This window comes from Vulpes vulpes, chromosome 5 (assembly GCF_048418805.1).
Source record: "Vulpes vulpes isolate BD-2025 chromosome 5, VulVul3, whole genome shotgun sequence".
Lineage (NCBI taxonomy): Eukaryota > Metazoa > Chordata > Mammalia > Carnivora > Canidae > Vulpes > Vulpes vulpes.
Window position 1 is genome coordinate 81790438 of NC_132784.1, and position 22906 is coordinate 81813343.

Below are 22906 nucleotides of genomic sequence, written 5' to 3' on the forward strand. Positions count from 1 at the left end.
TTTGTAGATTAGCTTCTAGTTATGACTGACTCTCTTTAATTCAAGTACAACCTGAAAGTCCATTATGTGACCATTTAATGGGTAATTCACTAGATATGGTATTTTTGTCAAATTAAAGATCTCATTTCTGCTATCTCTTCATGGTCATAAATTCACTAACTAGAGCTGCTTAAAATTCCAGAAAGGAGCAGAGGATTTGAATCAGTTTCATGTTCACCTTGATAATCAACTAACCCAGAGTGGAGTTACTTTTTGCCTAGGACTTTTGTAAGCCAAGTATTTTCCCAGAAATGGTGTAGAGAGTTTCTCAGCCTTCCACACTTTCTTCCCTCTTCTTTCATGCTGTGGTTAAAATTTTAATCCATAACCTCAAAACAAAGGTTTACTTAAGACCCATCTGTGTTAAATACCTTTGATGTATGAAGTACGGATATTCCTCACTGAGTATTTACATTGAGATAAAAAAGAGACCCCCCCCCACTTTTGCTAAATAATAGTATGGAATGTTTATCTCTGCCCACTCCTTTCTTCCTCCAGAACTAGTTGTAGAATATAGATAAAACATCTACCCATTTTTCCCTGACTCAAACTGTGAGATAAAGGAATGGATGCAGAAACAAACTATCTTAAGAGGATAGGAAAAAAAATTTTTAACCAGGAAAAAGTAGTTCTGGTCTTGCAACCCTGTATATACCAACTCAAACTTAAAGAAACTTTTTTCTGAGAGAAGGCATTTCTATTACCCAACCTGAATAGCAAGCTTCTCTTAATACTCTGTCCCAAATTTAAAATGAAACAATGAAGTGGCTACCCAGATAATTAATTCAATTTTTCCTTCAATTCTCTTCAGTTGCTAATGTAGACATATCTTCAACATCTTACTTTATTCTGTTCATTTAATGCTATTTAAACTTTTATATGATGTTCATAAATAAGTAATACCATTTATATGCCTATAGACTGCTTACAAACTTTTCAAGGACACAGACTTCCTTCATTTCAATCACAGTAATACTTCATGACATTAATAGGAATTCCACACATGTAGGAAAAGGATGAAAGGCTCTTAAAATGAATACTGCTATAAAATATATTAATATGCTTATTGGGCCCCTTTATTCATAGACCTCAATAAGTCAATCAAGTGTATGAAACTGTATCCAAAACACAGATCTGTGTCAAATAACAAAATAAGACACAAGGCCAACTGGAAGTAAGTTTCTGAAGAAAATTCTTCACACAAAATTTATCTAACATAAAAATTTGTGCTCTAGCCAAATGTGGCTTGAAACATCCTTATCAAATCAGGTAGGAACAATTTCACAAGACCTAGCAAGAGAGACTTGGACTAGTCTTGGGGGAAAAATTGTGCTATTTTCCAGTTAATTTCTATGTCTTTACCCCTCTACCTCCCCCACCCCACCACCCCACTTGTGAGTAGCCCTGTAAGTCACTGCAGGCAGTGCTGTAGAGACTCACAGGGAGCTGACCACTATTACAGGCTCTAGGACTGCTCAAGAGTACCATTAAAGAATTTTTTGGCCAGAAAGAAAGAAAATTCTCAATTTCAATTATAATTCTGATGGTAAGGCCAGGAAATTCAATTACTTTTCCCAAAGTCAAATAAGCTAATACTAATTCCAAATCTGTGGGTCATTCTTATGGCCTACTTAGGGCCTAAGATTCATTTTTGGAAAATCTTCTTTTCTTGTTACAAAATAGTAAACTAATTTGACCCAAGATAATAATAATGTTTAATTGCCCTTTGTGAACTTCCCAATATGCATATATTTTATGTTGTGAACATAAAACCAGGTAAAGTTTAAAAATTCAAGTTTATTTCAGTTACTGATCGTAGTTATTTATATCAAGCCAAAACAGCATAAAATAACATTTTAATTCCTATCGGTCTGTGTTAACAAAGAGGTGAAATCAGCAAAGGCATGGAGAAAAAAAGATAGTAGACTTTAAGAAAAGTTTGGGGGGGGGGCACCTGGGTGGCTCAGTGATTAAGCATCTGCCTTTGGCTCAGGTCGTGATCCGGGGGTCCTGGGATCTAGTCCTGCATCAAGCTCCCCACAGAAGGCATGCTTCTCCCTCTGCCTATGTCTCTGCCTCTCTCTCTCTCTGTGTGTGTCTCTCATGAATAAATAAATAAAATTTTTTAAAAAAAGAAAGAAAGAAAAGTTTAGTAGACTTTTTCTAAGCAAGAGATTTCACATATCCCCATTCTCCAGGTTCAGATCACAGAGCTGTCCATACAGGCAGAATGGTGAGGGCCTCTTCAGGATGGTATGAACAGTAGATCCAGAGCAGTGTGAGGAAGAAAGACGGCGCAACACAGACACTGATTCTGTAGATCTGATGTGGGGCTGAGAGCTGGAAAAATTTGAAAAGCTCCTTTCCCTATTTGATTCTGGTACAAACCCTTTGTTTACAATATTATTGATATCCAAATAAAAAATCTCTGGACCTATAAAAACATTATGAAATTCAAAAATAAGAAACCACCTAGAAAAGGGATTCAACTTTTCCCACAAAGGACCATATAATAAATAACTTAGATTTTCCAAGCTATAGTCTGTGGCAACAAGACAGAGTCACATTGTAGCAGGAAAGGAGCCACTGTAGCCTATATATTGCAAAAGCAGCCAGAGATGCTATGTAAATGAAAGAGTGTGGCTATATTACAATAACATTTTATTTACTAAAACAATCCCCTGAGAGCTGTAGTTTGCCCACCCTTGACCTAGAATAATCAGGGAAATGGCTCCCTCTAAAGTAAATTCGCCTCAAAAACCAAAGTTTAGAATATTTTCTATTTCTTATTCCCTAGCAGGTCAAGAATAAATTGTGTTTAAGGTATCAAAATAGGCATTCTGAAAAATGAAACAATTTGAGAATAGAAAAGATTGGATTTAAAACATGATCACCAAATTTAAAATTGCACTGAAAGCTGTACACAACAAAAGTTAGAAGCAGAATTTGAAAAGTAGGAAGCAAACTTAGAAATTTAACCAAAATGGGGACGCCTGGGTGGCTCAGTGGTTGAGCATCTGCCTTGAGGCTCAGGGCGTGATCCTGGGGTCTTGGGATAGAGTCCCACATCAGGCTCTTTGCAGGGAGCCTGCTTCTCCCTCTGCCTGTGTCTCTGTCTCTCTCTGTGTGTCTCTCTTGAATAAATAAGTAAAATCCTTAAAAAAAAAAAAAAAAAAGAAAAGAAAAATGCTCAACAAACTTGGTAGATTCCCCTTACACATTTCTACTTTCTCTGCAGTTCTGGGCAAGGATTCTTATCTCTCCAACCCTTGTCCATACAGCACTAGCTTTGCTTCCCCTCTTCTTCCCTCTTTTACCATTCAAACTTATTTCTTCTGCTTTGACTTTAGTCTCAAAGCCTGTTCTGAGTTAGGTTATTTTTTGAAAAGCTGGTTTCTATTGGGAAAAAAAATTGTTATAAATATCTGTGGAGGGTATAAAAATTTAAATTACTCACAAGTTACACAAAACACTGGGAACACATATGTTAAAAAAGGGGGGGGGGGATTTGTTAAATCATGGTACAACTCATACTTATTGAGCACTCTTTACAGGTATTTCTTTCCTACGTGATTGTGTTCACTTCCATGGTTTTAAATATTGCTTATGTGCTGACAACCTTCCGATTTATACCTCTAGCACAAATCTTTCTTTTGTGCTCTAGATACATATTATCTTACTCCAGACTGATATCTATACTTGATATCTCCACTTGATGTCTCATACACAGCTCAAGTTTACCATGTTTTATTTTGTTTTGTTTTTTAAGATTTTATTTATTTATTTATGCAAGACACAGAGAGAGAGAGAGAGGCAGAAACACAGGCAGAGGGAGAAGTAGGCTCCCTGTGGGAGCCCAATGCAGGACTTGATCCCAGGATCCCAGGACCATGACCTGAGCTGAAGGCAGACACTTAACCAACTGAGCCACCCAGGTGCCCCAACAAGTCTGTTTAGAATTGCCTTCAAAATATAGTCATCAACTCCTCTTCATATTCATTGTTACCCCTACTCCAGAATGAATTTCCGCACAGAGAGCACATGATGTGGCCCAGAGATCTAAGAAAGCTGGATTGTCCAAGAAAACTACAGATGTATCAGGGTGGTAGGTCTATCTGTTTTTAAGAAGATGAGGTGGTGGAGAAGGATACTTTTCTTTCTATGTTTGTAGGATAAGAACTCTTTTTTCCTATTTTTGTAAATTTTCATAAGAAACAATTTTTAAGTAATTATAGGTTTTTCATAATTATGATAAATACATGTTAAATTTTTAATTGTCAAAATAAAGCACAAAGAAGCACTCTAACCTATCATCCCACTACCCAGATGTTACCCCATCAATATTTTCATTGTCCATCCCTTTATTACCTTTTTTTACCCAGATGTATGTTTATAAAATTAAGATCATCTTATACATACTGCTTTGTTTCTTGCCTCTCCTTCCTTGATACAATAAAAATACGTTCAATCTATTATTCCATTTTAATTTTTTAATTTTATCGATTAGTCCAGTAGAAAAATATGTGTTTGGCATTATTTTAAAGGCCATACACACAGATTTTTTTTTTAAGATTGATTGATTGATTGATTGATTGATTGATGATAGACATAGAGAGAGAGAGAGACAGAGACAGAGACAGAGACAGAGACACAGGAGGAGGGAGAAGCAGGCTCCATACCGGGAGCCCAACGGGGGACTCGATCCCGGTACTCCAGGATCGTGCCCTGCCTGGGCCAAAGGCAGGCGCCAAACCGCTGAGCCCCCCAGGGATCCCCCACACAGAATTTTTTTGATTTCACAGTCAAGCTTCAATTAATATGGTAGAAAAAATTTTAATACAAAACTTAAACATCTTTAGTATATAGGACAACTCAATGATTAAAATAAAGTGTCTTGGGCAGGCCGGGTGGCTCAGCGGTTTAGCGCCGCCTTCTGACCAGGGCCTGATCCTGGAGTCCCAGGATTGAGTCCCATGTCGGGCTCCCTGCATGGAGCCTGCTTCTCCCTCTGCCTGTGCCTCTGCCTCTCTCTCTCTCTCTCTCTCTGTCTCTCATGAATAAATAAATTAAATCTTTAAAAAAAAATAAAATAAAGTGTCTTGAATTGAAGTAAGACTAAGAAAATCTATGTTCTCCCAGGCAAGCAATTGAAATCAAGTATGGCTAACTTAAGCAGAAAAGGAATTTGTGGAAGGGGATTGAGCAGCTCACAAAATCAATGAGAAGCCTGGAGGAGACTGGAAAAAGTGGCAGAAGCCAAGGAAGACCAAACAGCAGGAGCCACAACCCAGAGAAAACCAGAGGAGCAGGTTACTTAAGACGCTGAGAAGAGTCACACCACAGGACCCAGCTGACATCAGACACTTAACACCATTGTAGACTCTTGCTGTCTTTGCTATTACAAGTAATTCCTAAATTGTTTCTGCATCTGTGTGTTACTCCCTCAGGATTCAAAACTTTGAGCTGGAGTGCCAAATTCTGGACCCTAAAGTGCCCTTACCCTGGCTGCCCCAAGCTTGGGGAAAGAGAAGGTTATTCCTCTTTGGTTTTAGTAGTAGAAGGCAGGCCCTTGCATCCCACTAAGTTTACACACAATAGGGAACTGCCCCTCAATAGGAAGTGGATGGGGGAGGAATATATATGAGAGAGAGAGAGAATATAATATATGTATATAATATATGAAATATTGTGTGTGTGTGTGTGTATATATATATAGAGAGAGACAGAGAGAGAGAGATCTAGCCTTAAAATTCCTCACCAAAAAATGGCTATATGGTCATGACCTACTCTTTGACTTTTAATATTCTCCTCTAAATTATGAGAGTAATATTGATCCTACTACTTCATTAATATGTTGTAAAGATAAATGATTTAATATCTGCTAACTACCCTGAACACCTTAGGAAAAGAATGCATTATAGATACAAGTGATTTTAATTAGCAAAACTATAATTAGTAGAGTTCATAATATCTGATGTGCTTCAGACTTAGACAACACTCAATAAATGGTAGAAAGTCAAAGATACTGGAAACTGCAGGCATTTTGCTCTAACTACGTTACTATATATAAACTAAGTTAAAACTGCACTAATTTTTAGTTAACTTTTTAAACTTTGTTTATATAAAATACAGTTCTAGGGTTTAGAATTGGAGAGGAGAAGAAAGATGCATAGACTGTTCAGTTGGCTGGATCTGTTACATTAATTTCACAATCTGTGAAGGAGTGGATTGCCCCTTGAATGGTAATGGAAAATTAGTTTCTTTATTTCTTCATTAAGACTGTGGGAGGAAAATTAATACTCTCTTCAGCTTTTCCAAATTAATAGAATATATCTTTATTAAAATGATGAATGTACATGCCCACTTTCTTTTTGGTTGAGAGGCTCTCTAACTCATAGAGACTGAATGTAAAGCACAGCCTTAGAAATCATCTTGTTAAGCAAACGGAAATCCAGTGAGACTAAATTAGTAACCCAAGGTCACACAATTAATTAGGAACAGGGCAAAACTAGAAACTTCGGTCTCTGACTCCTATCCGGTGCGCTTTCAAATTCATCAAGCCCTTTAAAGGAAGAGAAAAGAAAATTCTTTTATTATGCTTTTTCATATTGTTAGTGTGTGTAATGTTTTCAGTTCCCATGCCCTCAAGAGGTAGAAATCTCCTGTGCAAAATAACAAAAGAAAATTTGTACATTTTCCCAATTTTCTTTTTGTGAGGTTCAGGTGGAAAGAAATATAATTACATTTGAAGAGGCCAACCTTTGGCAAAACTCTGAAGTCAAGGCTTTCTTTGATCCCTCCCTTCCTGTCTGATATCTCCTTCCACATTTGATACTCCTACCAGGTTCCCAATTAAGTCTTTCCCCTCCCCTCTGTCCTTCATGAAAACTCCTCTGAGATTTTATTTCACTATTTCATACATAAACAGTGTGTTTGACACACACACATGCACACACACACACACACACACACACATCCGGGTGTACCTACTTCTTATTTTAGGAAATAAAACATACCATTGGTATATCACCACTTCTTGATCCTTCCTGAAATTCATCTTCTCTCTCATGCACAGAAGTTAACCAACCACTCTCCCATCATTTCTTCTTTTTCTATCATTTCTTTGGTTTTCTTTACAGTTTTACTAATACGTGAATGTACCCCCATTTAATATATTGTCTAGTTTGTGCATGCTTTTAAACCTTATGTAAGTTGCATAAACATAAATATATTCCTGTAACTTTCTTTTTTTATTCAACATTTCCTTTGTTGAAAACTGTTTTATGTTACCTTAATGTTCAGCTGACCTTGAACTGTGTTGGTCCTCTTATATGTAGATTTTTTCTTTTTTATTTCTTTTAAAGATTGTATTTGTTTAAGAGAGAGAGCATGTGGGCAGCCCTGGTGGCACAGCAGTGTAGCACCGCCTGCAGCCTAGGGCATGATCCTGGAGACCCTGGATGGAGTCCCACATCAGGCTCTCTGCATGGTGCCTGCTTCTCCCTCTGCCTGTGTCTCTGCCTCTCTCTCTCTGTGTGCGTGTGTGTGTGTGTGTGTGTGTGTGTGTGTGTATCTATGGATAAATAAATAAATAATCTTTTAAAAAAAAAAGAGAGAGAGAGAGAGAGAGCATGTGCACGAGCACAAACAGGGGGTTGGGGTGGTGGGGAGGGCGAAAGGGAGAGGCAGGCTCTCCCGGGACTCCTGGATCATGACCTGAGCAGAAGTCAGGCACTTAACCAACTGAGCTACCCAGGCACCCCTATGTAGATTTTTTTTCGATAAATATAGTACACTACTATAAATGTATTTTCTTTTGTGATTTTCTAACTAACATTTTTCTTTTCTCTAGCTTACTTTATGTATGTAATGCATAGAACATACAAAATATGTATTGTTTATGTATTGGTAGGGTTTCTTCTGGTCAATAATAAAAGCTATTAGTAGTTAAGTTTTTGAAGAGTTGAAAGTTATATGCGGATTTTTGACTGCAGGGGGGATGTAACCCCAAATCTTGTGTTGTTCAAGGGTCAACTGTATTTGTTTTCAGTGCTGTATTGGATGGCATTAGATGAATATACCAAAATGTATTTATCCATTCTTCTGTGAATGATCAACTCAATTTTTTTTTACTATTACAAACAAATTGCCAAGAATATTCTTTGTACCTCTATTTTGTTGCATGGGGATAAAAGTACTTCAATAGTGGAATCACTGAGTGGTAAGGTTATATGCATCTTTAAATTTGAGATATAATGCCAAATTGTCTTCTGGAGTTCTTTTTACGAATTTCACTCTACCAAACGATGATATGAGTTCCCATTGATCTATATCCTTGCTAACACTTGGAAATGTAAGATTTTTTTATATCTTTCAATTATGTGGTAGTTTTATTTTACATTTCTCTGATTAATAATGATATTGAGCATGTTGTCATATATTTATTGGCTATTCCAACCCCCTATGAACCTTTTTTTTTGGTTGTCCTTATCTTATTGATTTGAAAAAAATTATTAAAATACCAATTGTTTATCAATTATCTATTTTGAAAATACCTCTTATGAGTTATCTCTTCAACTTTTTTTCATTATATCTTTTGCTGAAAACATTATTTCATTTATCAATATTCTTCTCTGAGGATGTGTTTTTTATGTCTTCCTTAAGAAATCCTTCATTTCCAGGACACCTGGGTGGCTCAGTGATTCAGCATCTACCTTTGGCTCAGGTAGTGATTCTTGAATTCTAAATAAAATAAAATAAAATAAAATAAAATAAAATAAAATAAAAAGAAATCCTTTCCTTCCTTGATGTGATTGATGATGATATGTTCCTCGATATTCTTCTACATAATTTCTCAATGTTTTAAATTCTGGTTTTTATTTGTAAATCTTCAAACAGCCTAAAATTTATTTTCATGTATCATATGAGAAGTGAATTTTTTCCTCATATGAATAACAAATTGCCCCAATACCACTTATTGAAGAGTCCTTTTTATCCTTATGATTTGCAATGACATATCTATTTGTATATTAAGTCATAAATTTCCCATGTTTCTGTTACTGGCCTCTAGATTCTGTTCCACTGATCTATTAGTTTAATATCACACTATCTGAATCACTATAGCTTTGCAAGTCATGTGATAATCTGGTAGGGGAACTCTCCTTCTACCATATTCTCCCCGAGGTGTGTCTTGGTTATTTTGGGGCCTCTGCTTTTCCAAATTAATTTCTAAAAAAAAAATTTTAAGACTTTATTTATTTATTCATGAGACACACAGAGAGGCAGAGACATAGGCAGGGGGAGAAGCAGGCTTTCTGCAGGGAGTCTGATGTGGGACTGCATCCCAGGACCCCAGGTTAATGACTTGAGCCAAAAGCAGATGCTCAACTACCCAGCCACCCAGGCGCCCCCTCAAATCAATTTTAGAATTATTCTGACAAGTATCCATAAATAATCCTGTTGAAATTCTTATTGTATTGTACTGAATTAGATTTTATTAGGGAGAACTGAATCATTGTAACCTTGAATATATTATTTCTCTTCATTTATTTAGGCCTTCTTTGATGTCTCTCAAAAACATTTAAAAATTTTCCTCATAGGGCAGCCCGGGTGGCTCAGCGGTTTAGTGCCGCCTTCAGCCCAGGGTCTGATCCTGGAGACCTGGGATCAAGTCCCATGTCGGGCTCCTTGCATGGGGCCTGCTTCTCCCTCTGCCTGTGCCTCTTCCACATGCTCTCTTTCTCTCTGTGTCTCTCATGAATAAATAAAATCTTTAAAAGATAAAATAAAATAAAATAAAATTTTCCTCATAAAGTTTATGTACCTCTTTAGTTAGATTTGTTTCTAAATCTACTTCTGTATGGAATACATTATATTTTGCTCTGAAAGTCAACATTCAAAATTAAGTTATGCCAAATGACTTTAACCAGGACCTGCAAATTCAATTGTCTATGGAGCCAGATTTAAAAAAAAAAAAAAAAAAAAAACAATGTGGAAACCAGACCAAAATGTAAGACAGTAGAAAATGATGATCACAAGGCCCCTACTCCACTATGGCCAGTTGTTGCCCAATATTGCCAAACTTTCAAATATTCCAGGCTTCTTGCTAGAAATTTTCTGATCTTTAAAATATTGTGTGGGCTACCAGTTTCAATCATATTCAGATGACTTAAAGATAAGTGAATATCATTTTTCAGCCAACAAGTGAGAGCAGAAAGGAAAGCAAGCCATGATAGTGGCTATAATATAAAAAGACAGACAATAACAAGTGTTAGCAAAAATGTGCAAAATCTGGAATCCATTGCTAGTAAGAATATAAAATGGTTGCCACTTTGAATACACTTTGGTAGTTCCACAAAAAGTTAAACACATAGTATGAATAATACTATTGCATTGTAATTATCAAACTCAATAAGACAATAGATCTTGGTTATTCCTACCTCAAAAAAGAAGTGATAAAAAAAAAGAAGTGATAATTATGTGATGTGGGAGAGGTGCTAACTATTGCTACAGTGGTAATCATATTACAATCCATAAATGTATCAAATCAAAATGTTATACACCTTCAATTTACATAATGTTATACATCAAACACAATTCAATTTTAAAAAAAAGAAAGCTGGAGGAAAAAAGTTAAACAGAGTTACCATATCACTCAGCAAATCCACTTCTAGATATATGCCCTAGAAAAGTGGGAACACAGTCCACACAAAAATTTGTAAACAAATATTTATTGCAACATTATTCCCCAAAGTTAAAAAAGTGGAAACCACCCAAATGCCTAGGATGGAAATATCCATAAAGAGTGTTCAAGAAGTATGAGTTGTACCATAATTTGTTTAACAAATCCCCTTTCTTTTTTTTTAACATATGTGTTCCCAGTGTTTTGTGTAACTTGTGAGTAATTTTTATACCCTCCACAGATATTTATAACAATTTTTTTCCAATAGAAACCAAGTTTTCAAAAAAGAAGCTAACTCAGAACAGGCTTTGAGACCCAAAGTCAAAGCAGAAGAAAAAAGTCTGAACGGTAAAAGAGGGAAGAAGAGGGGAAGCAAAGCTAGTGCTGTATGGATAAGGGTTGGAGAGATGAGAATCCTTGCCCAGCACTGCAGAGAAAGTAGAAATGTGTAAGGGGAATCTACCAAGTTTGCAGAACATTTTTTCAATTAAAAAAAAAAAAAACCTGTCTTCCAACTTGCCTATGTAATCTTTAGTAAATCCAACATTGCTAACTCACTGCAGTGAGTTCTCTATAGTGAATTAAATGCCGAGTCTTGACACAGGTGGGATGGCTTTGAGAGGAGAAACTGTACAGCCAGTATCTGGGCTACATTTGTTTTTTTTGTTTGTTAGTTGTGGGTTTTTTCTTTTAGCTTTTATTTATTTATTCATGAGAGACACAGAAAGAGAGAGAGGCAGAGACACAGGCAAAGGGAGAAGCAGGCTCCTTGCAAAGAGCCTGATGTGGGTCTCGATCCCAGACCCCCGGGATCATGCCCTGAGCCAAAGGCAGACGTTCAACCACTGAGCCACCCAGGAGTCCCTACATTTGTTTTTTAAAATGGCATTGCAATGAACACCTTTAGAACTATATCTTTGCATATACTCAGGATGACTTTTTTAGCACAAATTTCTAGATCCTGTATCAAAAAGAATAGACCACATTTTAAGGCTTATTTTTTAAGGCTTTTTATAGATGTTGCCAAATTGCCCCCCAGAGAAGTTGAACTAATGTATCACCAACATAATTTTAGAATGTTCATTCCCTCTCACCTACATTTTAATCGTTATCAAATTAATCAGAAAAAGTGGTAGATCCTTGTTTTAATATGGCATCATCCTTACCCATTAAATTTTTTAATATGACCCTGAATGGTCTCCTTGTTTCTAATTTTTTTCCATGTCAATTCATTCTGTATGCCACTCCAAATGATTCTTCTTCTTCTTCTTCTTCTTCTTCTTCTTCTTCTTCTTCTTCTTCTTCTTTTTAAGATTTTATTTATTTATTTGAGAGAGAGCAGGAGTAGAGTGAGTGACAGTGGAAGAAGCAGACTCCCTGCTGAGCAGGAAGCCTGATGTGGGGCTCCATCCCAAGACCCTGGAATCATGACGTGAGCTGAAGGCAGACGCTTAACAGACTGAGCCTCCCAGAAGCCCCCAGATTAATTTTCTTATAGGATTCCTATGACACGATTTCCTGTTCAAAAATCTTTTTTTTTCCTGTTCAAAAATCTTCAATGATTCCTGATTATCTACTGAATTAGGCATAAACTCTCCAGTCTGTCATTTAAGACATCCTGCAATATGGCTTCATCACATATTTCCAATCTTGTTTTATCCTCCACTTTCTAAAGGTGTTCATCCCCTCCAATCCAGTTAAAATCATATGGTAGTCATTGTTTTCCAGAACATGACCCATAATTTCTCATCTCCATGTCGTAATAGTCCAGTGATGAACACTCATATCACGAGTGCTTCAAATCTCTCCTCCCCTGCCTTTAGGAGATACTGCTAATTAATCATCATACTCTTTCCCACTGAGGTGGGACACAATGTCTCAGCACAGTGCTATAGACAATCACTACCAGTGACCAGGAATTGGCAGGTGAAATGCAAGTAACCTGCCATCTCTGTAATGGTACTTTCACCTAGTTGGCCCTCACCCCAGTTCTTCTTGAATTGGTTGTCATACATTAAAGTTCATTTCAAATGTTTCCTCTCCTAGAAAACCTTACCTGGTTCCACTCTCACCTCCATTTAATTCTCTAAGCACATTACATGGCTTTTGCATGTCTTCATTTCACCTTGTTTTCTTACTTGTGGGCTGTTTTCTACCCTATTTGAACCATACATGTCTTAAGACAATAAGGAAAGAGTTCCAGCTTCAGGAGCCACACTGTCTTAGTGCAAATCCTGGATCTGTCCCAACCACCTTGAACACTGAAACAAGTTGTTTCATATCTTTAAGTTGCAGTGCCCTCATCTGTAAAATGGACATAATACTTGGACCTGCTGAAGATAGCTATGAGAATTCAACAAGACGGTATAAGTCAAGTGCTTTGTGAAGGGGCACACCATATGAAGCTTTCAGAAATATTATATACTTCTCAAAAATTTAAACATAGAGTTACCATATAACTTAGCAATTCTACTCCTAGATATAAACCCAAAAGAATTGGAAATGTGTTCACACATGAACATGGGTACATGAATGTTCAAAGAGGCATTATTCACCAGTCAAAAAATGGAAACAACCAAATGTCCATCGACTGATGAATAAACAAAATGTGGTATATCTGCATAATGGGATATTACTCAGCCATAAAAAGGAGTGAAGTGCTGATACATGAAAACATAACGCTACATGAAAAGTCAGTCACTAAATATCATACATTGGGCATCCAACCGTTGGTTTCCGCTCAGGTTGTGATCTCAGAGTCATTAGATGGAGCCCTGAGTTGGGCTCTGCACTCAGCATGGAGTCTGCTTGAGATTCTCTCTCCCTCCTCCATTGCCTCTGCCCTGCACCCAGCATGCATGCACTTTCTCTTTCTCTCTCAAATAAATAATTTTTAAAAGACCATATATTGTGTGGTTCCATTTATATTATTTTTTAAGATTTTATTTATTTATTCATGAGAGGCACACAGAGAGAAGCAGAAATATAGGCAGAGGGAGAAGCAGGCTCCCTGTGGGGAGCCCAATGCGGGACTCCATCCCAGGATTCTGGGATCATCCCCTGAGCTAAAGGCAGACGCTCAGTCACTGAGGCACCCAGGTGCCCCTGGTTCAATTTGTATTAAATGTACAGAAGAGGCAAATCTATAAAGACAGAAGTAGATTAGTGGTTGCCAGAGGTGAGGAGAAAGGGAAATAGGGAGTAACTGCTAGTGGGCATAAGGCTGCATAGGAATGATGAAAATGGTCTAGAATTAGTGATGAGGGTTTGTTTGCACAATATTATAAATATACGAAAACCCATTGAATTGTACATTTTTAAATGTTTAAAATGATTCATTTTTGTGTAAATTTTAAAATTTTATTTACTCTGTGAATTTTATCTCATTAAAAAAATGTTATTTGGGGCAGCCCGGGTGGCTCAGTGGTTTAGCACCTGCCTTCGACCCAGGGCCTGATCCTGGAGTCCCAGGATCAAGTCCCACATCAGGCTCTCTGCATGGAGCCTGCTTCTCCCTCTGCCTGTGTCTGCCTCTCTCTCTCTGTGTGTCTCTCATGAGTAAATAAAATCTTTAAAAAAAATGTTATTTATATTACTACTCATCTTTGTATCCTCTACAGTGCCTAAGGAGGAATCATTAAGAAAGTGATTTTCTAAAAGGAAAAGATATTTAATATGGCCCTAAATGCAAAGGTGAAATGATATAAGTAACTTCTATAAATTATAATGATTGCAATTTCAATACAAAACAAACCGTAAGTAAATGGTAATTTATTGCTCTGTGAGAAAATTCAATAGACTAGGTCCAACTAAAACAAAACAGTTCTAACAATCTTGGGACTACACTTGGCTAAAATATAATCTAACAAAAAATATTAATAGGGAACTCAAAAAAGAACTGTAAAAATTTATTGAGTATGGGTTTTTTTTTTAAGTTAATTAAAATGAGGCTATTTTAAACCACTTTCTAAATGTTAAGATCTACCATCCACAATGGGAACTTATGGTCTGGCTTGTCATTTCCCATTATATGTAGATAAACATATACATTTATAACCGTTTCTAGAGTTAATTTGACAACATGTTTAATACAGACATATATTTACGGCTAATAAAAGACCTGGAATGATGACTCCAAGTGCTACATTGGAAATAGAATTAAACACTTTCCCCCCCCTTGTCCTTATCCCCTACATTCTTTTTTTTTTTAAGATTTTATTTATTTATTCATGAAAGACACAGAGAGAGAGGCAGAGACACAGGCAGAGGGAGAAGGGAGTCTCCAGGCAGGGAGCCTAATGTGGGACTCAATTCCAGGACCCCAGGATCACGCCCTGAGCCAAAGACAGATGCTCAACCACTGAGCCACCCAGGTGTCCCTAACCTCCTATATTCTTCTACAATAAACGTAAATATGCTCTTATAATAGTAAATAGTACAAGCATTTCTTAACCGGTTTGCTTTGTTGAAGCCAGCTTAATTTTTTAAACACTTTTATGAATAAACTAGAACTTTAATGAACTTGTGATATATCTAGAAAACAATAAATATAAAATATGGAAACACTGAGGAGATATTAGACCTGCAATTAGAGAATGATTCATGAGACATTATCTTTACAAATCAGAAATGCAAAAGTGCAATAGTTAGGTCGATGAAAATGGATGAGTCAATAATCTCTTGTAATGTTTAAGGACAGAATCTCTACCCTTATTGAAATGAGTTGCTAACTTGCCTTCTAAAACGGTTATTCCACTAGTGAGCAGAGAATGGCCTTCTTACCACACCCTTCTCAGTACTGATGCAACCAGAAAAAAAAAAAAAGTCTCATTTTACTTCCCATCTCTTTGATCGTTAGTGAAACTGAATATTTTCTAAGGTTTATTTACCAGCGGTTCATATTTCTGCTTTGAGATGTTGTCTGTTCATGTGCTGCATGTTTATTAAGTAATTTTTTCCTTGTTAATTTGTTATGACATTTTTTTAAAGATTTTATTTATTTATTCATGAGAGACACAGAGACAGAGACAGAGAGAGACAGAGAGACAGAGAGGCAGAGACACAGGCAGAGGAAGAAGCAGGCTCCATGGAAGGAGGCCGACTTGGGATTTGATCCCAGGTCTCCAGGATCACACCCCAGGCTGAAGGCAGCACCAATTTTAATGGTGTCTTATAACATGTAACAATATTTGATTTTTATGAGGTAAAATATATTAATTTTTTCTTTGTTATTTTTGCTTTGCTTTTATTCTTAGAGTCCTTCTCAACTTTAGAGGTAGATATAATCCACCTACCTGTTCTTCTAATTCTTCTATGGGTCATTTTTTTTTTTTTCATTTAATTCTTAAAGCCATTTGGGGTTTATTTGGGAGTAAGACATAAGAGAGCCAACTAACTCTTAAAAACACATTTTTTTAAAGATTTTATTTATTTCTTCATAAGACACAGAGAGAGAGAGAGAGAGAGACATAGGCAGAGAGTGAAGCAGGCTCCCCGCAGGGAGCCTGATGCAGGACTCAATCCCAGGACCCCAGGATTATGACCTGAGCCAAAGGCAGAGACACTCAACTGCTGAGCCACCCAGATGTCCCAAAACCAAAATTTCTTGTGACATAAGCACTTAAACAGTTCTTCAGAGTTATTTTAAGAAGACTAAATTCAGTGTGCCCAATGGCTCTGTTGGTTAAGCATCTGGTAGATAGATGATCAGGGTCATGGGATTGCTCCCTGTTCAGTGGAGGGTCTGCTTCTCCCTCCATCTGCCTCTTCCTCTGCCTGTGTTCTCTCTCAAATAAATAAAATCTTTTTTTAAAAAAGTAAAAAGGACTAGGTTCTATTGAAACTTATTTTAATAGTGTTCTTTTGGAAAAGGACTCTTTATTAACTAACTTCTATATTATTTGGATGTTTTACAAAGGGTATGTATTTCTTTGCTGTCAAAAAATTGGAAATTTATTTTTTAAAAAAGAAACAAAAAGTATGCTCTTCATTACATGAGAGGCTGATGCCATATGTCAGAGTCAGATCTTGAACTTCACCTTTTTGTGACTAGAAGAACAAAAGATTCATGATTCATAGGGCGTGAATCATAAGTGCTAGGTGATTAAGTGAAATTCTAATACCAGTGGGGTGAAGTGGAAATCCTACTGGGGAGAAACCAGAAATCCTAGTTTCAATGCTCCCCCTGATTCACTTACTAAATTTCTTTAGACAAATTTCTTAAAATTTCTATACTTGTTTGTCAATACATTAAACAAAGATCTTAGTTGTTAGAGAAGATGAGCTTATGAGTTAACATAGCAGAGTACTAAAGGCAACTTGAATAAAAATCTTCACTGACAGTGTTAGCAATTCTAGTCATCCAGGAACTCAGGAAACCTAAAATGTTTCCTTAATTAATAAGCCCTCTCCTAAGGGCTCAGCTGTTATTTCAGTGTTCATAAATTCTCAGAGGCCCATTGAAGGGGATGAATTATCAGAGGTGAATGTTTTGGGAATAACAGACATTTCATGTCTGTTCATTACTGCTGATGAGATTGAAATAATATTGTGTTTTTAAAAACCTACTTTAATTTCTGTTTTCAATTTCTGCTACTTCTCTTTTAACATATTTCAGCCAATTGCATGTATATATTTGTAAACACAAATGCTTATAAATACATGTGTAATCCATAAATTTATGTTTACTAACAATCGCACATATTTTTATATGATAATAGTGATGTGGGTAACCACATGCTTGCTCATAAGCATATCTTCTGGTTTATCTCTAGCACACTGATGAGAAAAAAACTAATAAAATCAGGCAATAAACGAATCTGGTAAGATGTTTAAAAACTAAGTCCACAATTGGTACAGAAGCTCTCTGTCTACTGTTATCTAGGCCCTTAGAAAAAGGAGGATTTATTTATTAATTCATTCAACAAATATGAATTGAGCATCTGTCCTGCACTGTGCTAGGCACTGAGGAAAACTATTAAGTTGAACCACATGAAATCCCTGATAAGCATATTTTTTTCACAGCAATGGTAATTTCATATGGTTCAACCTAAGAAAGTTACAGAGATTCCTAAGAGAGGGGAGAAATAAGAAAGAGTTGAAAACTATGAGAAAAACACATTTTTTCCAAATTAACAACTCAGATGAAATAAGAGAGAATGAAAGGAAACAGATATCACTGGGGAATGGAAAAAGGGAACATATAAACAAAAATAGAAGAAAATGGTAAAAACATACAACAATAAAAACTAATATAAGTTATTTTTTTATTTTTTTACTGAGGTATAATTGACATGCAACATTACGTTAGTGTCAGGGGTACACACAATGATTTAGTATTTGTATACATTGTGAAATAACCACCACAATAAGTCTAGTTAACATCCATCATGATATATAGTTACAAAAAAATTTTTTTCTTCTGATGAGGACTTCTAAGACCTATTCTCTTAGCAACTGTCAAATATGCAATACAGTATTCACTATAGTCACTGTGCTATACTTCACTATACTTCATGATGTAATGAAGATGTTTGTAGTTTTTGACCCCCCTTTTCCCATTCTACCCACCTCTCACCCCTTGCCTCTGCCAACTAACAATCTGTTCTATCTATTAGTTTGAGGAGTTTTGTCCGTTTGAAAAATGAATATATTCTTAATAATTAAATTAATTCATCCAGTGTGTACTGAGCATCCAACACTACATAGCTAATTTCATGAAAGGCACCATATGTGCCTCAAAAAAAAAAAAAAGAAAGAAAGAAAATATGGTTCTCCTTAACAAGGAAAGATAAACCAAAGTGCCCCATGTTTTTAAATCCTAAATTCTGGGGAAAAAAAATTTTATAATATTGAGGTGGTAGGAGAACTATAATGGAAGAAACTGCAGTAGAAATATAAAATTATATATAAATTCAATACAAATCTGATAAAAAGGTAGTAAAGTTGAAAAGAAATAAAACAGGAGTTCAGCAGCAATGTCACCTGATAACACAAAAATGAAAACTATAAATCAAGTTATCAGACTAGAGATAAGTCTAGAAATGGTTTAGTATCTCTTTTGCCACATAGAAAAATATATTAATTTCCCATTTTGTATAATTATGGGTTAACAAATTATAAAATACATAATTTGTGTATACAGCCAAATTCTAACATTTATTAATGTGATTACTTTCCTTTTAAGTAACATAAGTTATATAAAAGCAAATCATCCAAGACTATCTATAACAGGAAAGAATAATTAGAAAATTACTTAAATAGAGGCACATAGCTGGCTCAGTCAGCAGAGCATGCAACTCTTGATCTTAGGGTTATGAGTTCGAGCACCACATTGGGTGTAGAGATTACTTAAAAATAATTTTTTGAAAAAAATTACTTAAAGCCCCCTTTACCCTTCTATTATTAAAGATGTTCAAAGAACCATAGGATTTTAGCATAGGAAGAAATCTTAGAGTTCATTCAGGCTAAAACTTCAGTGTCTCAGAAGAGACAGATTGTTCAGAGAAGCGATTTGTTCAAAGGAATATAGTGAGAGAAGAATTCTTTCATTTACTCAGCAGTCAGAAAAGCCTGCTATGTGTCAGGTGAGGTACAGAGATTAGTGAATTTTGTTCCTGGATCCCAAGGACCTGTCAGAGTGGCAATGGTCAAAGTAGATAAAGGAGAGTCATAAGCTTTACTAAAGCCATTAGTGTACATCAGTAAAAGAAATAATACTTTAATATTCACATTTTGTATGTCAAAACTCAGCTATTGAGAACTCTTATTTGAACATTTCAAGCCAGGGTGGTCTATAAAATAACAGAGGAGGAGACACCTGGGTGGTTCAGTGGTTGAGGGTCTGCCTTGGGTTCAGGTCTTGATCCCGGGGGCCTGGGATCAAGTTCTACATCAGGCTCCCTGGAAGGAGCCTTCCTCTCACCCTGCCTATGTCTCTGCCTCTCTCTCTGTGTCTCTCGTGAATAAATAAATACAATATTAAAAAAATAAAATAAAATAACCAGAGGAGAATCCTTCACCAAAGAAGGATAAATAGGATCCTGGTTTCTAGATTTCCTAACGTGTGTTTTTCATCTCTACCAGCAACATCAACACTGTGTTATTGATCCTTCTTTGAAGCAGAATAAATGAAAAATACTTAAACATCATCAATTGTATAGCTAAAAATGAATGATTTGTTTGAATTCCCTTTTCACACATGTGCACGGAAAGTATGGTTTTGCAATTGATGTCACCTAATGTTGTGTGTTTACTTAGAACATCATGATTATCTGAACATGGGTTTACAAAAGAAGAAGAAAAAAAAAATTGTGTTATCAGTCAGAAAGAAAAATTATGATGATGAACTGAGTCTGACGAGTGACAGAACTATAATTGTAAAAATGCTGAAGTCTGAACAAAGAGTGAGAGTTTTGTGACCAACTGTGACACAAGTCCCTGTCACAGGCCCCTGAGGGCAGCTTGGAAACACACTGATTCAAGTTTGAATGTGCCCTGTTAGGACTTTAAGGATTACAATTTTTTTAAAGCATGACATATAGCTCTTATTACTACCCACAGCATGACGCAGAACCAGATGACCATGAAATTGGATTACCTTTCACACCGTTCTTGATGTGATTTAATTTTGTTATTAATCATTGTTCTTAAATGATAGAGTTATATATGAGCTGTAGTCAAAAGTTCCTGTAGAGGGTTTTAAGTAAATATTTAAAATTAAATCTTTAGTCCCTTTGCCTATTTGTTGAATCCAAACATACCTGCTCTCGGATATAGATAATCAACTTTGAACAGGAGGAGTCTTACATTTTCCACCTACTGATTTTACTGGGATAAATTAAAACAGCAAACAATTGCTGTTGAAATGTCAAGGCTAAAATGTCACAGAAACATCAAGTTTAGTAAAGTTGCATCTCCTGCTCCAAGTAGGCTAATGACACAGTCATCGATGTGTCTTTAAGGATGTGGATGCGACCTTACATTGCAAAGCTTCATGGCTGCAGCCTTCACAATTCCTGTCACAGTCCTTGAGTCAATCCTCATGCCCACACAGTAAAGTGAGTTTCCATTTCATTCTTGAGTTCACACAGGTAAATAGGTAGGTATATGCTCAAACTCAGAGAGATTCATTATCACATTAACCCAAGTCCGTTCATCTCATGGCTCTGTTTTTTTCTTACTTCTTTTGAAATCAAATAATGCTTTACCTACTGCCCTCCATTGCTTGTTAGTAACTCAAAAAAGCACTGGGTAGAGTCAAAAGCCAGGTGACTACTTGGCCAATGACTATTCAAGACCCTTCACTTCTTCATGCTTCAGTATCCCTCTTTGCAAAATGAGAATCATAATATCTGGCCCAATTCCACAGGTGGCCAAAATAAAAGTACTTAAAATTTTTGGAAGAAAAGCATAGGAATACCACGACTTTAAAAAGGAAATGGCACAAAATAAGAAAATGAACACAGCAAGTAAATAACCGAAATCGGCAGTCATGGACAATGTTATTACTTATATATTAATGTTATTACTTATATTCTCTTTTCTTTCTTTGTTATCTAATCTCAAAATCTCTTGCAATTCTATAGTGGCTGAAGTTTGTATGCATACTGCCAAATGCTATAATATTCTTTAGGATCCAATATTACAGGGAAACATGCAGGGATGTAATTCACCACTGAGAAACACTTTCATTTCTGTATGTGACTCCCCTCTCAGACTATAAACTCTGATATTTGATGAAAGCACAAAGCCTCATTTGTTTTGGTCCAAATATCCAGATATGTGGGTGGATGCATTCTACCAAAGAATGTCACCAAAGTTCACATCTGCTTATTCCACAGCATGAGGCATCTGACCATTTGCCTCTCCCAATATAGTGTGAAGCACTTTTCCCACATGAAAATAAACTGCTTCCATCCAAAAAAAAAAAAATGTATTGAGCATGAACAACATAAAAGGCGCTCTGCTGGGTACCATGGAGGATATAAAGATGAATAAATCAGTTCTTGCCTTTATGAGAACTTTACAGACCCACATTCTTAGATATAGATTTAGATTAAATTCTTCTCCAAAACAGACACTGTGGTATTTATCTTTGTATCCTCCGGGCTTAGTGATGTAGTTTGGCTAAATGAATAAGTAGAAGAATGGGTGCTCTAATAAAGATCTTTCCTGTTCTGGGATGTCAAACACAAGAAATCATTTCTTGTCTCTTCTCCTTCTGATTCCAGCTGCTAAAAAACAACAAAAGGATTGAAAGAGAGAAAGATCTATCATGGAAACAAGTTAGAGACAAGGTGGACAAATGGAAATCAAAGAGGAAGAGATTAGGAGAAAGGAAAAGAAAGAACAGTATGTTGAAGGAATCCTTGAAGACAGAAATCTCTGCAGAAAACTTAGGAAGAATTCACTTAATTCCAAATAATTAGAATAAAACAGGCAATAGCCTTTGTGAAGAGGAAAAAGAATCGGGTGGAAGCCGAATTAAAAACTAGAAGGGGGTTGGGAATCCATGGATGGCTCAGCAGTTTAGTGCCTGCCTTCTGCCCAGGGTGTGGTCCTGGAGTCCCGGGATGGAGTCCCACATCCAGCTCCCTGCATGGAGACTGCTTCTCCCTCTGCCTCTGTTTCTGCCTCTCTCTTTGTGTCTCTCATGAATAAATAAATAAAATCTTTAAAATAAAAAAAAATTTTAATTAAAAAAAGAACTAGAAAGGGGAAAAAAATGCTTCCTCTGATTTCCAGCAAGTGTCAAGCCACTTAGGGTCAAAGCACAGAATCTTAAATTATGTTCCAAAGAATTGTTAACAAGTCATTTGGACAAGGAAGGACGTGAATATTACTTGGCATGGATCCTCTGTCCACAGGCTGCCTTCATTACTTGAGGCAACAATTACCAAACTCTTAGGTCTCAGGACCTCTTTACACTCTTTAAGGCTATCCAGGGCCCCAAAGAGCCTTTACTAAGGTGAAGTCTATCTAATGGTATTTATCATATTACATATTAAAACTGGTTTCAAAATATAATCTCCAATCAAGTCAGTAAAGTGTACTTTTTTGTTCCGTGTCCACATAAACTCAAAGTTCAAGATTTCAAGATAATTATTTGAAAATAATAAGGTCATGGTTATTCTGGCAGGAATGATCAAAGGCAGCTAATTACAAAAGTTCTGAGAACATATAAAT